General features: G+C 39.2%; 1 non-coding gene across 1 annotated transcript; it reads right to left on the bottom strand.

Annotated features, from left to right (window-relative positions):
* Positions 1-17,795: 17,795 nt before the first annotated feature.
* Positions 17,796-17,877, bottom strand: trnas-uga. The gene has a single exon. It is a non-coding gene; the product is annotated as a tRNA-Ser (tRNA).
* Positions 17,878-18,336: the final 459 nt, after the last annotated feature.

The following is an 18,336-nucleotide window of genomic DNA, read 5'->3' as shown; positions in this document are numbered from 1 at the left end:
TGCAGAACCACAAGAATGCTCTGATTATTGTTTGTAGTAATATCTCAATTTATTGGTCAGCTTCAGAAAAAAAAAAATTCCAAAGTGAAAAGGACATGAAAGACGTGTATTTTATTATACATCGCCGTGGCTGAGTAAATATAATTTGCGTGTTGACGGATTATTTCTGTTCCATGAGTTATTAATGATCCTAGGGTTCAAAGATCACAATCAAGGGTTTAACTCATGTCTCTGGATGTACACTGTACAAATCATTTTTAACTCTATGTTGTGTTTTTCTTATTATTTCGCCTCAGCCCCAGGCATCTTGTGGGAGCAGAAGGTGCACCTGATTAATGCTTCCCCCTCCCACCCTGTGAACATGTGTTTTAGCAATCCTCTTTACGCAGCGGCTGCAACGTTATAATCTGGACTCTTAGTCAAACCAGCTTTGCATGATGATGGATGAGGAAAGTGTGGGTGTCATTTGGCTGCAGAGGAAATTTAATTATTCATTGGAAAGAGACTCGTAGGAATTATTATATTCCTGATCCGTCTGCTGAGCTCTGTTGTTCAGCTTAAGGTTACATGTAATAATCAAAGGCATATCGGCAGCTATACACAAACACAGCTTGTTAACACCAGTTTAACAGGTAACCAGTGGCGGTTCTGGACCAAATTCACAAACAAAATAGTTCAGTAGTACATCATTTGATATATTGAGTGACCTGCAGAACCAACAAGCTTTTTTGCACTAAATAAAGAGTAAATTCCATTATAGCTCAATCAAAATGTTATGTTGTTCGGATTAAAAACTATAGTGTTTTTGCTATGAAACAGTTAACTTAACCTTATCTAAAATTAAAAATCCCTTACAGTGGAAAACAAAACACTGTTTCATAAAACAAATGGTTCTATTCAACATATAAATTATATAGTCATTGTTCTACAGCATGCAACATTTTTGAAACATCTGATCTAAACAAACTTTAAATGATTTTTTAGGGATATTTATAGATCATGTTCTGCATTACTATACTTTTGAGAACTAAGGGGACCGCCTTTGTCCCTGAAGTCCTCTCCCTATGATCAATAAATAAAATTGGAGCCAGATGAAAATTTGTCCGAATATCATTTGGACCTGGAGAGACTCACACAAGACTTTATTGACATGAATGAAATAAAATGTTTGGTGCAGGAAAATCAACATGCACTTGGATAAATAACTTTGGGTAACAGTAGAGCACTTTTAATAAATGTCCAAACAGCTTGCCATACTACTACTTATTAACCTTCGCACTAACCTGATCAGCAATATTATCCTATGCCGTCTTCCTCTCCTTTGCATCTGTAGCGCTGTTGCTCTTCCTTTTAAAAGCATTATAAGATATTTCCTTTAATGCTGTATTTACATCTCTAGTTCCAGTGGTGTGAAGTAGGCAGACTTCCTGACCATGTTGTCATGGTGACTCATATTGAACCTACTCAGAATTGATTAAGCTAGCTCACACCAACCGTCTTGAAACTGAAAACTTGGTTTCCTTCCTCAGGCCAGATCAATTCAAAGTCATGGGTTTGACTGAGTTTATAAAAACTGCTTTGGGAAATGGACCTCTGGGCTACTTTTACTATATAAAAGTACTCATGATCTTGGCACTGATGACTGGCTTGATTACTCATTTCATTCACCTGCCTAACCCTGCCCGTTTTTTCATTATTGTTCATCTGATCCACCTGCATCCAGATTCTATTTAACCTGCCTGCTTCCAGTCATCAGACATGATTATTCTTGATCCAGTAGTGAGAGTGTTCCAGCGTTACCTGTTGTTTCTGATTACCTGATCCTGATTTGTTCTGCCTCTCAACCAGTGTGCGTGCCTGTTCCCTTCTGATCTGTTTGCCTGACCTGTTTATGGACTCCCTCTAGATTCATCCTGTTTACTGAAGTTGGAGCTGCTTCCTGACACTGACCTGAATTTCCTCTTTGAACCTGTTTTCACCTCTGATCTCCTGGCTCTGAATCCTGAGCTCGTCCTGGACACCGGCTCTGGCTTCATCCTCTGGATTTTCCTTCCTTCCTTCATCTGCTCAGATCTGATCTACTACTCCATCCTCTGGGACTACAGCGTCTGGGACTCTATGGGAGACTCCCGCCGCATATTGTTGGCAGCCCACCAGTTGGATGCTACCTCATTCTCTGGGCACAGACTGCATTATTAAACCAGGTTAGTGACTCAAAACATTGATAACCATCCTCTGTCAGATTAACATGGTCACTAACCTGAGTTTTCCTTCTGCAGAGGTTCCTGCCTTAGACGTCCTTGCTGTTAGTGCAGATCCGTTTTGAATTATCTGACAGTCTGTCTGCCTTGAATAGTGGGTCCCCTGTTCTGAGCCTGACACTTTTAAGAATACATCATTCAGGTATAAAAAGGAAAACATCCATTTAATAAAAAAAAAGTGTTTCCTGGCCACACCCACTGCCAACAATCAGCCAATGAAGTTGTGCTTATGTGCACTAATCTCCATCGACTCACCTTAACTATAATTTGTGACAACATAAACAACCAAAGCACATAAGAGGAGTATAAACAACAAAATAAGATTGGGCTTTTGTTGACTTGAAGTTTTTTATTAAGCATTATGTTGCATTAATCTTAAATAAACTTCTTATATACTTGCATTAATTAACTTGACAAACTTGGGATATTGAGTATAAACTTGAAGTAAACCTGGTTTTGCTATGTTTGGGGTAAATAATCTAAGACTTTTAGGTAAAGGCCATGATGGTATTATATACTCAGCAAAGTATGTTACTCATAAGTACACTACAAGTACAAAGAAAGTGCATTAGTTATCTTTAGCTAAAAATAAGTACACTTTAAGTACACTTGCACATACTTCTTTTTGGTAAATACATTAGAACATAATGATCCTAATTATACTTCATATAATAATGCTCAAAGTATATGAAAAATGAAATTCAAGAATACTACGATTTGCTAATTGAATTCAATTTCAATTCAGTTTTATTCATATAGCGCCAAATCACAACACATGTAATCTCCAGGCACTTTACAGTTAACCAGATCATCCAGTCAGATTGATTCAAAGTTTTCTATCTAAGGAAAACCAGCTGATTGCATCGACTCATTGACTCGAATGGAATCCCTGACATTAAGCATCCTTGTAGCGACAGTGGAGAGGAAAACTCCCTTTTAACAGGAAGAAACCTCCAGCAGAACCAGGCTCAGTTAATGATGACTAATTGTCTCCATCAATTTAATTCAGTGTATTGAAATAGTGACAATCCACAACATTTTATCTCAAGGCACTTTACAGAGGAAGTTCTAATTAGACAGACCGATAAAAATTTTTGTTTCCAAGAAAACCGAGCTGATTGCATTGAGACACTGAGTTTGCAGTCTTCATTCGCCCGGATGAGCATGCACTGTAGCAACATTAGACCTTCGCTTGCATTGTGTCGTTGACTCTGCAGCAGCCTGTATCCACAGTAAGCCCGTCTATATATAGCCTACACTGACTGTAGACCTCACTGTTTCCATTACCACATTAGTTTGATTTTCCTTCTAAGCAGCATATGAAACAAATCACACAATTTCTATCAGTAATCACTCTTTACTTTTATATTTTTTGCAACAACATAAACAAATGGAACTTGTGTTATCTAAGAATTTGTTGATGTTTGGATGTGTTTGCTAACGGGCTGGGAAATAATCATTCCGACCAAAACTTTCTTTGTTTGACTTGTAATTTGGGGAAGAATTTTATTTTGTTTTTTGTTTGTTTTTATTTCATCAACCAAAGATGTACTTTTTTTTTTGCCTGTTATGTTTTTATTTATTCATTTATTTTCAGATTTGTGGTATGCTAAAAGATGGCATGAGTATACACTCACAATACATCATCTGTCACAATTCTTGATGCCAAGAATAGCTCAGAGACCAACTCTCTGACTTCAATTAATGTCTTTTTTGCTGCGTGAAATCAAAAATTTCCTCACTTCATGTATTTAATAATAAACACATGTTTTATACCAAAAGTAAGTTGTGTTTTCCATTTTCAATTAAAAACACAATTAAAATATCAAATTAGTGAAAATATTCTCCTTGATAACCCACCCCCCACCTCCCCCCAGCTCTGCCCTGACCGAAACCTTTTGCATTAAAGTGAAATCTAAAGACGTGTGACTGAGGGGCGTCAGAGGAAGAGTCACACAACATTTCTGTACAACCTTTTATAAAATAAATTATGAGGGCAACCTAATAATAAAATGAGGGTCAGTAAGCTTTTTAAGGCTGAGGGCCACTTCACGGTCACTGAGTCATAGGAAGGGCTACCATTACTGACCTATGAACTGGAGGGGTCAGCGTTAACCTAACCTCATACATAATAAACATATTACATTTATTTATATAGAAATTCATTTACTCATTTCTTTTAATTTCTCATTTTCTTTTAGATATTTTCATTATGAAGTCCCTAAATGCTTAAATGCTCTACATGATTAATATGATTAAATTCTCTATAAATGAATAAAAAAGAAGAGCAACAGAAGGAAATATCATTTCAAAATCAGCCCACTGGTGAGCTGTTCTGTTTTCAGCAATTGCTGAGGGCCCCCATGTGGTCCTTGAGGGCCCCTTGGTGCCCCATGCAGTAAACCTTGGAAGTTAACCTGGTTTTAAGTACTTTTAGTTAAACCAAGACAGTCCTCATTCTCTTGATTTGTGACACCAACTTTAAGTGAATAAATAACCGAATGAATGAGGTTTCATATTTTTAACATTTAGTGGGAGGAAAGGGTTTAGCAGTAGATATTAGCGATGCTATTAGCCAGGCAGGAGGCAGGAAGGTGCACGGGAAGTGACCATGGCCTCATGCAAGCAGGTTTAAAGCCACCTATGCAGCTGCTGCAACCAAGGGAACAAGAGACATGCTGGCTAAAAAGAGTAATTGCTAAAAGAAACTGTACTTTTAAAAGTCACAAACAGTACAACTTCGTCTTCATAAAGGGGTAAAAATGCTTTAAAAAAGAAGAAAGATGAGTGTAAATATGGAGATTCTTTTAAAGCATAAGACATATATCTAGAGAGGAGCCTAATGTTGAGTTTTGACCCTTTGATTTATTAAGTTGCAGTGTTCTGTAGGTTTCCTGGGGTCAGGCAGGGGGTAGTGGTTCATAAGTGCTGATAAATCTTACTGCTTTGGCTGCTCACACACATTGCTCAGGCATGTGGAGACAGAGGAAGTAAACCAGTTTGATTCCTCGGCACATCACTCCCTGTGTAGCCAAGGTGTTTTCTGACTCACTGAGCTTTTAAAAGCAGCTATAGAGACGGGGAACTGCTCGACCCTGGCTCAAAGTTAGATCAACATCTGCAGAGTATTCCATCTCTTAAACTATTGTGCACTTGATCAAATAATAAACACAAACATCAGTGACCCCCTAAGGATTATGTGTTATAGATCACATCATTGTCAACTAAAAAGAACATTTTAATTTCTAACAAAAATCTATTTTCAGACTTAAATTTGAAACTACTAAATTAGACCAAATGCAAACTACTTAATCATGAATATCAAAAATTTCACCAGTCAAAACCTTTAAAGTTTTGAACATGTAATAAAGCTTTCTTTAATTATTTTTTAAAAAATTAAGTTTGTTTCTGCAACATGACAAAATGCAGACAGTTTAAGTAGTGGCGCCTCCAGAAATGTTTCAAAGAGGTGGCCAGATGGGACCCCTAAAAATCTTGGGGTGGTACACTAATACTAAAAGCTGTAATTTCAGGTTTTGAATCTACTATTATGGTAAACCTACCTGTAGAAATCATAAAGACTAAACACCTACTCATATCTTAGTTTATAGTGTGATTTTTAATCGTTATGTCACTGGCTATGCATAATGGGATGAAATGCTAAAATGATGGTACTACAATACCTATCCTGGCCATTGGGAGGGCCAGTGGGGTGGCCAGGATAGGTATTGCATAGGGTGGCCATGGCCACCCCTGGCCACCCATTGGTAGCACCACTGAGTTAAAACAGTATGTATGGGGTTGTAAAAGCAAATGTCTAAGCTCAAGCAGCCATTAAAAAAGGGAAACATTAATGGTCAAAGTTACAACTTTTTCATCACTATTGCAGCATTTAAACAACCCTTTTGAAAACGTGCTGAGATCGGTCGGAGCACAGTAACGGAGATGACTGTCGAGTGTAAATGGCACCCACAACTGAACCAGACACCGCCAGACACAACCAACTAACTACTAACAACAACAACTAACATGGTACTAGTTCATCAGTAGGGCTCGGTGCGGTTCAGTTTTGGCTCGGTTCTCAGATAACAAAGTGTGCATGAGCAGACCGCGACATCTCCTTACAGTCAGCCTCTGTAATCTGCTGGTGAAGGTCTCAGTCATCCAGGTCATAGTAATCAGTGATGGGAGTAACGGCATTGAAAGTAACGGCGTTTCTAACACCGCTACCTTTTTTAGTAACGAGTAATGAAAATTATTACTCTTACTGTAACTATAACGCAGTTACAATTGCCGACACCCCATTACTGCGGTTACTCAGGTCGCACAATTAACCTTTTTTCATGATAGGACTCGTGCGCGCGTCATTAGAGAGGGGAGGATGGAGAGTGAGGAGGACTCCAGTGGCAAAACAGCGTTTTCCAGATGGAAATACTGGTGTTACGTCGATCTGCGTTTCCCCATCAGATACGGTTTCCCCTGCATCTCCGCACAGCGCGGCGGCACGATTCACCGTGCAAGCGACAGGAAACGCGCATGCTTGCTAAAGGCGCGTAACAGCCGCCCTGTGCTCGCGCCACAGGAGAACTGCGGAGAGCGTGAACGATCATTAGCCTATATGGAGAAAGAGAGAAATATGGATGGATGGATGGATGGATGGATGGATGGATGGATGGATGGATGGATGGATGGATGGATGGATGGATGGATATAGCTACATGTTGCAGTATCTAAAACAACCCAAACACAGGATTTCAGAATTAGACATCCCCGGTTATTAATTTCATACACTCGCATAAGTAACGCAATAGTTACTTTTACTACTAACTTACTTATATTGTGGAGTAACTCAGTTAATTTTTGGGAGAAGTAACTAGTAACTATAACTAATTAATTGTTCAAAGTAACGTGCCCAACACTGATTGTAATTCAAAGAAAATCAAAAACGGTCCACTGGACTTTGTTTCCAAGTTTGAAGATGTTTCGCTTCCCATCAAGGAAGCTTTTTCAATTCAAAATGTCAGGAATAGCGTTGAGTTGGAGACTTTATAAAGTGTACAAAAAACAAAGCCTTGCTTTTGTTTAAAAAACATGCAAATTGGAACAGACGAAGGGGTCCACCCCTTTGGAATGGGGGTCGTTTGGCTTCTTTTGTTAGACCACAATACCCAGGAGAGTACAGGACAGTGGAGGACCTCGTCACTTAAAACAATCCAGTGGATTGTTTTACTTTTTTTCTGGAAAGCCTCTGTAATCATAAAATTTCAGACATTCATAAGAATACTAGCTTCCCTACCTTGTCACATGATTTCCAGTGATGATTCTGCTTAGCAGTGTGATGACCTTCACCTGTCGTTGTTTCCTGCATCTGTAAGCCCTGATTGGACTATCGTTTGTCATATCCACTTACCAAAAGCCGACTCTATCAAGTAAATTGACCAAAGGCTGCCTTCTTACCTGACTCTCCACAAACAGCGAAATATCACAATTATAACCAAACTCCCTGAATCGCCGTGTTGGTTTGCTTGTTTACCTCTAGAGAGCAGTAATACCGTAGCTCTTCACGAGGAGGTGAGGAACCATGTTAGCATTGTGTGTAAATGGTCGTAACGAAGCAAACTCAACATGGATCAGTTTTCAGAGGGTAGTATAAATGGTAGCTATCACTACTTGGTCTGTACCATTGGCTCATTTGCACATTTGCAAGTAGATATTCATCCAAGACGCTTTAAATAATTTATTTATGGTACTGAAAGTACTTATGTCCATCCTTAAACCGTTAATGAATCCTAAATTACATCTTATAAAAAGTATCTCAGTACTTTTCTGAGGGAATTGGATGAGTTTTATATAACAACATCCGTTGTTTGTCTGATGTTATCGTAGGACATGCTCTGACGAGTCCGGCAAAATATGATTACTCAATTTTTGTCTCTATTTTAGTTGTCTTTCTTTAAATTATGCACAATATGCCATTAAAGTTCAACGAAAGCTGAACATAAATATCAGGGTAACAAAGTCAAAAAATAAACTGCCTGGGGTAGACCAGTGATATAACAGAAAAGATGTAAATACATTTATTCTCTTAGAAAAGAAATGATGAACCTTTTACACAATGTAATTTAGGATGCTTAATATAATAAGGGATAATAAAAAATTAGTTTTGGTCTTTTTAATAAAGGCTAATGAATTCAATTCATTTCAGTTTATTTACATAGCGCCAATGCACAACACATGTCATTTCAAGGCACTTTGAAGTTCACCAGATCATATGTGGCATAAGGTGTTTACAGAGATAATTTGGTGCTAATGGACAGTTTATTGAAAAGACAATTTACAGTGTACCCCCAATTATATTTTTTATTTTTGACTCAATGTTATGTATGCGTGTGACTGTAAAAACATCCGATCAGCAGGGGGCACTGCGTCTCCCAGGTATCCGCTGCTGGCGCGTGCAGTTGTGGAGCGAGTAAGACGTCAGACAGTGTGATCAGAGATGAGACATAGCAAAAGTGAACTGATGTTGTTGTTCATGTTTTCACAGGTAAGAGAAAATGTAAAATTCATAAGATACAGATGTGTAAAGATGACACATGATGTGGGCGAACACTGGATAACGTATTGCCGTGCGACTTTAGGTTGGTCTCAACAGGTTGAGTTAGGTGCTAACATTAGCACGCGGCTAATAGCTTAGTGTATAACCGGAGCTAACCGACAGTTGCTCAGCTCGTGGTGGCGTGATGTTAGCGTTCGGTGAGTCAGTTCATGGGCTCAGTACTAGACTGTTACTATCTTTAGGTTGGTCTCAACAGGTTGAGCGAGCTGCTAACATTAGCACGCGGCTAATAGCTTAGTGTATAACCGCAGCTAACCGACAGTTGCTCAGCTCGCGGTGGCGTGATGTTAGCATACGGTGGGTCAGTTCATGGGCTCAGTACTGGACTGTTACTAGTCTTATTGTTTGTTTATGATTGTTTATGGTTAGAAATAATATGTAAAAATAACAAGTTAACCCATTACAGCACTGAGATGTGTATATATGAAAATAAAGGGAATTAATATTGTGGTTAAAAATGATAAATATGGAGGTTAAAAAGAGTTAATTTACTGATGTACTAGACTGTTACTAGTCTTATCATTTGTTTATAATTGTTTATGGTTAGAAATAATATGCAAAAATAACAAGTTAACCCATTACAGCACCGAGATGTGTATATATGAAAACAAAGGGAATTAATATTGTGGTTAAAAATGATAAATATGGAGGTTAAAAAGAGTTCATTTACTGATGTTAGGTGAATACGACCACAGTTTAATGTGTCAGGACTGGTATGTTTTACATGATTTGCTTTAGTCAAGGTATCCGCTGCTGGCTCGTGCAGTTGTGGAGCGAGTAAGACGTCAGACAGTGTGATCAGAGATGAGACATAGCAAAAGTGAACTGATGTTGTTGTTCATGTTTTCACAGAAAAAATCAATAAAAATTAAATATGCTGCACAGTGAAGACCCCTTCTTCTTCCATGTGTAACACATACAGTCAGATTGAAGTTTTGTATCTAAGGAAAACCAGTTGATTGCATCGACTCATTTATTCGAAGGCAATCCCTCACACTAGGCATGCTTGTAGCGACGGTTGAGAGGAAAAACTCCCTTTTAACAGGAACACACTTCCAGATACAAAAGGCCAATGTCAACCAGCTCAACACATGGCCGCGTCCAGGAAACACACAGCCAGGTAGACAAGCTCCGAGCCAGCTGCCATGTCAGAGGATGAAGAGAGCACATCCAGCCAGTCACAGTCAGAGAAACAGAACTACACTGAAAAACAAGCCAATCAGAACATCTATAAAGAAAGGTTTCGATGGCCTTTAATCCTATCTAAAAGTGGAGTCCCTAGTTTTGTTTCACCCATACAGCCTCAATGTGTTTAGTTATACCTCAGATAAAAGGAGAAGGCAACACTCAAATTACCTTACAATATGAGGGCTATCATCCATCAAAACGAGTGCCCAAAATAAGAAACAAAGATGGAACCAGAGATTCCAGACCTACACAAAGGATCCCCCAACACAGGCTGATTCTAGAAGCCACACAGTCATTGATGTGGGAAGCGTACTGTGGTCCCCTCAGCTTTAAGAACCATGCACATCTCTCTCACTGACAAGATAGTTGGATAATTTCTTCCTCTATACCCGCAGGTCAACAGCTTAAGCTTGCAACTTAAAGTGTCATTGCAAATAATTAGTCTCTTTTGTCTCAGCAGTGCCACAACTCGCAGGTCTAAGCAACCCTGGTGTTGTTTGGCAGAGAGCAAAGGACAAAATCTGAGAGCTATTGAGGACACAGCATTTTCCAGAACTAAGCCCCCCTAAGAGATTCCCTGGACCTTCCCAGAATCTTATGCCTACGGCAACAAACACTAACTTGCAAGAAGAAAGAATGATTTCCTTTGCCAAGGTTTCTGACACAGATGTTTAAATCTAATTTAAAAGCTGGAATGAATGCACTCAAACAGAGCGGCCGCTCTAAAAGTAAAGGGGCATTAAGGACATGGTGATTTACCATGCTCATGTAAGAATTAACCCGTTCTTATAAGAGATACATACCTTCACTCTCTTATAAAAAAAATCCCCAGTCCTCTTTTTGTCAATCCCATAATCAGCAGCTGTTAACGCAGTTTGACTGGCATCTTGGCTCTGACATTCAAACGGTTTATAAACCGTGTCCGTTTGTAACCCGCTTCAAAAGTCTAACTAAAAAGTCTGCCCAAGTCAGTCGGTTAGACTCAAGGCATATCTGAGAAACATCACTGGGATGACTGGTTTTGAGATTCATGCCACAGTCCTCATCAAAGCCTGCTCAGGAACGCCAGCCACAACAGAGCTGGACACACAGCTGCAGCTGGTTGAGAGGCTGAGTTGATTAAATCTGAGCTAAAGATGATGTGATTTAGAGTTAATTTGACCCTGGTGTGGGTGAAGTTTCGTACAACTTCAGACGGACAAGCTGATAAGAAAAAGCAACCTGTGTTGAGGTGAAGAACCTTATTTGAACAGACAGTACAACCGGACTCTCTGTACAGGGTAGGTTTGAGTCTTACTTACAAATCAGAGACTTCTTTGTTTCAATAGATTATTCTATATCCATGTTTAAAAAAATACCAAGTGGGGTTCCCCAAGGTCCCATCTTGGTGTCCCCTGCTACTTAATATCTAAAGCGTCTCCAGTACCGACAAACAAAAGGATGAATAAAAATATCGCTGCAGATGACACACAGCTCTACATCACAATGTCTCCAAATCAGCCAAAAACAACTGATCAGGCCTGAAATCTGGATGCTGATGGAACAAGACTAGAAGACAAATAAACAAGCTTTTCTTTAATATACCGTAATAATAATTGAGGAGAAAGTCACCCCGGCTTTACAGGCCAAACATGGACTCCCTATATCTCAGAAAATAGTCTTAAAACACTTTATATTATATTTTTATATTATTTTATTAGTTTAACCACATATTTTAGCACCAAATTACACTACGATTTGTTATTTCTGCATCAACCTTTCAGACCACCCAGGGCTTCTGGTTTAGGTCTCTCATTTCTTCTCAATAAAGCTTAGAAATCTATTTCTTTAAAGATGTTCTAGATTGTTCTATTTAAACTTTTGACACAAATGTCATTATTTGTAACATGTTGTCCAAATGTATTTCCTTTCCTTTATAGAATAGAATAGAATAGAATAGAATAGAAAATTCCTTTATTGTCCCAAAATGGGGAAATTTTTGTATTTTCAGCAGCAGAAAGATTATGGAAAAAATGGTCACACAAATGTGGCGCTTAGAAAACTGCACAAGAATAACATAATAGTGAGTTAATTTAATTTGCTGGACTGTAAAGTGGACTGTAAAAATTAAAACGGTGCACCTCAAGAATAAATAACCAACATACAGCTATGGACATTTTTACAGTAATGAATATTTGAAAATAACAGCAACATCAGAGATGTGAAAATTGACTGCAGCATGTAGCGCCACTGTAACAAACTTTTTAATGTTTTCATCATGTAAAGCAGTTTGTATTGTTGCAGAGATGCACTCTACAAATAAACTAACCTTCTCTTGCCTTAAAAAGCTCTTTAAAGGTATGAAGTGTCATTACTTTTGCTTTAAATATACTCCTGTCATTAGAGAAAGACAAAAACATAATGGACAGTATAGTCTAATCTCTCTAAGAGCACTTAGAACTAAGTGGCTCTCCACATTGGTAGTTTACCCCTGGCCCTGTGTCCACCTGTCAGAGCTGCTCATTACCACGCAGGAGTAATTGTACCAGGCTGGCACGAAAGCCCGCAGGAAATCCCTCCAACAAAACGCCCGACAGGCTGGAATGTTGGCACCGTACTGGTACTGAAAGCTAACAGCCTGTTTGACACAGACTGAGCTCAATGGTCATGTGACACAAAGAGGAATGCTAGTGTGTGATGTTGGTTCGCAGAGGGCAGCTATGAAGGTCTGAGCTTTCAGTCCACAGGTGGAGAAACACCAACGTTAGCAGAGGATTTTTAAAAGGGATTTGTTGACCAGCAGCTGAGACGGTAGTGCTAATCCCAAATTGGTGGGCCACAGAGGAGTGGGCTGTGAAGTTGTGTCCTTTTAGTCTAAAACATTTCTATTAAATTCAATTCAGTTTATTTTGTATAGCACCAATTTAGAACGCATGTCACCTCAAATCACTTTACAGTTCACCAGCTCATACAGTAAAATCGATTCAAAGTTTTCTGTCTAAGGAAAACCAGTTGATTGCATCGACTCATTGACTCAAGACAATCCTTCACACTAAGCATGATTGTAGCGACAGTGGAGAGGAAAATCTCCCTTTTAACAAGAAGAAACCTCCAGCAGAACCAGGCTCAGTGTGAGCGGCCATCTGCTGAGGCCGACTTGGGTTCAAGGAGACTGAAGCAGAGATAAAAAAAAAAAGCAACTGTAAAAGGCGGCCCAGTGCAGGAAACACAAAGCCAGGCAGATGAGCTCCGACCCCAATCCCATGTCAGAGGATGAAGAGAGCACATTTAGTGACAGTCAGAGAAACAGGACTACACTGAAAAACAGGCCGAACTCCAACATTTTTTAAACAAAGGTGTTGATGGCAGCAGCACAGCTGATATTTCTCTCCAGGATGGAGTCACAGCCAAGCAGGAACATATCAGAAGAAGCTACTATTTTGAAAAATCAGAGAGAGCAGAATGTTAGAGATGAACTTGCAGATTCTGAAGTGTGGGAGAATAGAGATAGAATGAAGCAGAATGATGAAAATTTTTATTTAATAAACATGTCATTGTCATAAACCGGAACAGATGGACCCAGTATTCAAGGTGAGATAGTCAGTAGGACAGTTCAAAGCGTTTATTAAAACAAAACAGAACTGAAACAGAACAGAAACAGGCTGCTGTGGATCTGTGGACCTGCAGTGACTGCTGCCCAATAGCTGACACTCTCTGGAGGGAAAAACAAAGGTAAGTGTCCACGATCATCTGACTGGAGATGATTATCAGAGGTACATTCTCTTTGAAAGACATGAGATGCGGCTGATGGGCTGGTGCTGTCCAGAGTGTCCAAGGTGCTGCAGCCACGGAGAGGAGGCCGATCCAGGAATCAAAGAGTCCACAGATGCAGACAGACAGGCTCAATGGTTGAGAGAACAGAGACAAGACGTTGTACCAGAATTTCTGCAGGAAACTTTAAACTGGTCTCCTCTTTGGAGCCAGGCTTACAGGAATAACCGAATATAAAGCCCGCACACAGGTGAAAAAAAGATGTGTGAAAATTAGGAACCGGACAGAACTAGGCAGGTGAGTGAAATTAACAATAAAGGTGAAGTTATCAGGCTAGATCATGACAGTCATAGGTTATCCTTTAGCGATTTTTTCCAGGAGGAAGCTACCAAACCCACAACTGATTAATGACAAAACATTTAGGTTCACAATGTGAAACAATAATTAATTGATAACCAATAGAAATAAAAAATTACGTTTTAAACTGAATACAAATAGCTAATCCTGAATTTGTAATCCCTCTTGTAGATTTAGAGTTCTATAGGAAGAGGAGACAGGCATCTCACTAAAAACATTCAACATTGCATTTTGAGTATTAATTAAAAAATACAAAACAAGGATAGCTTTTTTTCAAATTAACACGCAAAAACTATGTATTGCCACCAAAGCAATCAGATCATTTTAATTTCTGAACAGCTTCCTGTTAGTTTCCTATGGTGTTGTGTTAATTTAAAGCTGGAAAGCCTCCATGCTATCACCTTAATCTTTCGGTCCCTATGAGATCATATTCAGGACTCTGGCTTCTATGTATCATATGTGAAATAATGCTTTGTTTTAGTTTCTTTTTTTTGGTCCAGGAATTTTAAATTGTGCTAGCACTAGCTTGTACCCCAGCTACTACCTGGCTAACATGAAGCTGTTGCTATGTTTGAATGTCCACCTTAACCCCTAAAGCCCTCAATCAGTGCGTGGAGCAGGGACTATATAGTGGACTTTATAGTGCACTCAGTTAGCTGACTGTTCGGAGAGATGTTCACTACTTTTAACTCCCCGTTGGTCATGTCATTCCAGCTACCCACACTCAGCCTGCACCATCTTTGTTCTCAACGCTATCACCTCCAAACCAAATCCCATCATGCTCTGCGAGGAGGGCTCTGGCAAAGCATTCTGGGATATATCTGCTCGTCTAGTGACCATAGATGATCACTACTTTTTTAAGGTGAATTGTGAAAGATTTTGAGATATTTGGACACTCATATAAAATCATGTAATGAAAGTTTTTTTTTTTTTTTTTTTACTTTTTTCACCTTTCCTGTAGTCACTTCTGAGTATCCACAAAATCTATCCTGATGGTTTAATTTGTTTGCGTGAAGTAAAATCCGCAGAGTGCGAGATCTTCCAACCTGATGTAAATTCAAGAAATAAGGCTACAGGCTTATGAGGTGAAAGTCGGCTCATCAAACCATATTTTAATTGTAAAGAGTCAAATAAAAAGGCTATTTTGAAGATATTGTTCAGCAAAAGCTTCACATAATGCCTCTTTAAGCGATTAAACTCATTTTGCATGGTAAACCAAAGTCATTAATACAACTTTGCCAAAATTCAAATTATTTTACAGCATTGTTTTAATATTTCTATTCTACTTTTTTCTCCTTCTGAGAGGTTTAATTTATTCTCATCAGGTCACTGAAGGCACTAAAGTGTCTTCTGTGTAAATTGACTTTTTACTCTGATCCAACATACAGTTTCAAACCAGTCTCTGCTTCAACTGCATTATTTCATTAATGGGTTCAATGAATGACCAGACTCAGAAAACATGAAGTTACAAAACCAACAAAAGCAAAACATTACCTTCAATTCCAGCAAATTAAAGTTTAAATGTTTAATGCCTTTTTAAAGTTGATGATTCATCACAATATAACATGATAATAACAGACTATTTTATGGAAATCTTAGAAAGTGTGTTGTTGCATTATAATTTCCTCATTATGCTCGAATTTAACATTTTTATTCGATTATTCTAGTTTTATTTAACAGAGTTAAGAGCTGTCATCAGAAAAGATTTGCAAGAAGCCAAACCTCTTCCACTTGAATCTCAGATCATGGATGCAGAACCGGCGCAGCTGTGAATTGTGCTGTTCTGGTGAGTGAAGATTGTGATGCAAATGCTTAAGGGAGCAGATTCGTGTAGGAATGCACTGCTGTCGAATCCTCCTCGCCGTTCTACATTTCTGTCCCAGAGCAGCGGGGTAAAAAACAGATAAAAGAGAAAAGAAATCTGCCGTGCATCTGCAGTGGGCATGCTGTATGGAGAGTGAGTGGGTTATGTTCTGTTAAACACAACTTGGTCACTTTTATTATACACTGGACACTCTACTAAACAGATAACATGTTTACCAGAGCATCAAGTAGTTTCTCCTGTTTGTTTTCAAGAAAAAAATAATTTTTGGATAGAAGTATTTCATTGCAAAATAGCAGAATATATACATATTGTTTTTTTGTTTTCTAAAGATGTATTTACTCTTTATTTAAGCAGGTACGTTAGATAGTTTGACAATAATATGGAATGATATGATTGCTGCTATAGGCTTAGACTTCTGGAGGACATAGGGACCCCTTTTTTTCATCATTCTGCTTCATTCTCTTTTCTCCCACTCTGATGGATTTATTAGTTCAGTCTCTAACATTCTGCTCTTTCTGCTTTTTTCTCATAGCAGCTTCATCTGGTCTTTTCCTGTTTGGCTGTGACTCCATCCTGGAAAGAAATATCAGCTGTGCTGCTGCCATCAACACCTTTGTTAATAGATGTTGGAGATCAGCCTGATTTTTTCAGTTTAGTTCTGTGTCTCTGACTCTGACTGGCTGGATGTGCTCTCTTCATCCTCTGGAAGATGGTTTGGAGTTCGTCTGACTGGCTGTGGGTTTCCTGGACGGGGCCGCGTTTTACAGTTTTGTATCTCTGCTTCTGTCCCCTTGAACCCCAGTCGGCCTCGTCAGATGGCCGCTGACACTGAGCCTGGTTCTGCTGGAGTTTTCTTTCTGTTAAAAGAGAGTTTTTCCTCTCCACTGTCGCTAAAAGCATTGCTTAGTGTGAGGGATTGCATTCAAGTCAATGAGTCGATGCAATCAACTGGTTTTCCTTAGAAAACTTTGAATCAATTTGATTGGATGATCTGGTGAACTGTTAAGTGCCTTGAGATGACGTGTTGTGAAATGCTGGTATAAACCGAATTGAATTAAATATAATTTATGTTAGAAAAAAGACTGCATTGTCTTATTTAAAGTGCATAATAGTAGTCATCTTATTTTAAGGGCAAAAATATTTAATCAGCAGAGCCTTCTCAAATTATGGGCAAATAAAATCCTTTAAAAAATGTTTTACTTTTTGCAGCAGTTTGCCTGCATTCAGAAAGATGTGTGATGATTCCTCAAAAGGACCCATTTGGAGGGAATCTCTCACGCACATATTTAAGAGCTCCTACACCTTTAATCCTCCACTAAGTGATGAAAGACTCTGAAAGGACAAATGTTTGTTTCCCTCCAGAGAGCTAATGAGAGCATTAGTTCCTGCCACCCCCACCATCCTACTCACAGGCACTACCCCATGCTTCTGCTTGGACGCAGCTCAGAAAGCAAGAAGTAAATATTAGGATCGGGCTGGTGAGAATGAGATGGAAATGTGGAAAACGCTGCAGGGCAGCAAGAGGAGTAGCAGGACATTTAAAGGGTGCCAAGGCAGAAAATCTGAGAAATGCAGAAGTATTACTCCTGATCATAAACGTAATGCTCCTTATACTGATCATCAGCAAAAAGGGCTGGAGAATAAGTTGTTTTCATTTATTCGCCAGTAAAACACCCATTGCAGATCTGCTATCATTTAATATTCTAAGACACACGTAGTCCATCCATCCATCCACAATGCATCAGAATCAGAAATACTTTAATAAACCCAGAGAGAAATTACTTAAAAGTAACCTCAACGCTGTGAGCAGGGTTCAAACCTGCGCGGGGAGACCCCATTGGATTTCAAGTCCAATGCCTTAACCACTCGGCCATCACAGCACTGAGTACATCCATCTATCCATCCATCCGTGCCTCCATCCATGCATGCATCCATTCATCCATCACTCATCCATCATCAATCCATCCATCCATCGATGCATCCATCCATCCATCCATCCATCCATCCATTATCCACCACTCAATCATCCATCCATCCATCAATCCATCCATCATCCATCCATCCATCCATCATCAATCCATCCATCCATCCATTCATCCATCTTCCATCCATCCATCAACAATCCATCCATCCATCGATGCATCCATCCATCCATCCATCCATCCATTATCCACCACTCAATCATCCATCCATCCATCAATCCATCCATCATCCATCCATCCATCCATCATCAATCCATCCATCCATCCATTCATCCATCTTCCATCCATCCATCAACAATCCATCCATCGATGCATCCATCCATTCATCTATCCATACCATCCATCATCCATTCATTC

Source organism: Cyprinodon tularosa, unplaced genomic scaffold (genome assembly GCF_016077235.1).
Source record: "Cyprinodon tularosa strain WSP-4 unplaced genomic scaffold, ASM1607723v1 ctg883, whole genome shotgun sequence".
Taxonomy (NCBI): Eukaryota; Metazoa; Chordata; class Actinopteri; order Cyprinodontiformes; family Cyprinodontidae; genus Cyprinodon; species Cyprinodon tularosa.
Note: the sequence above shows the minus strand (reverse complement) of the source record. Positions and strands in the feature narration are given on the sequence as shown.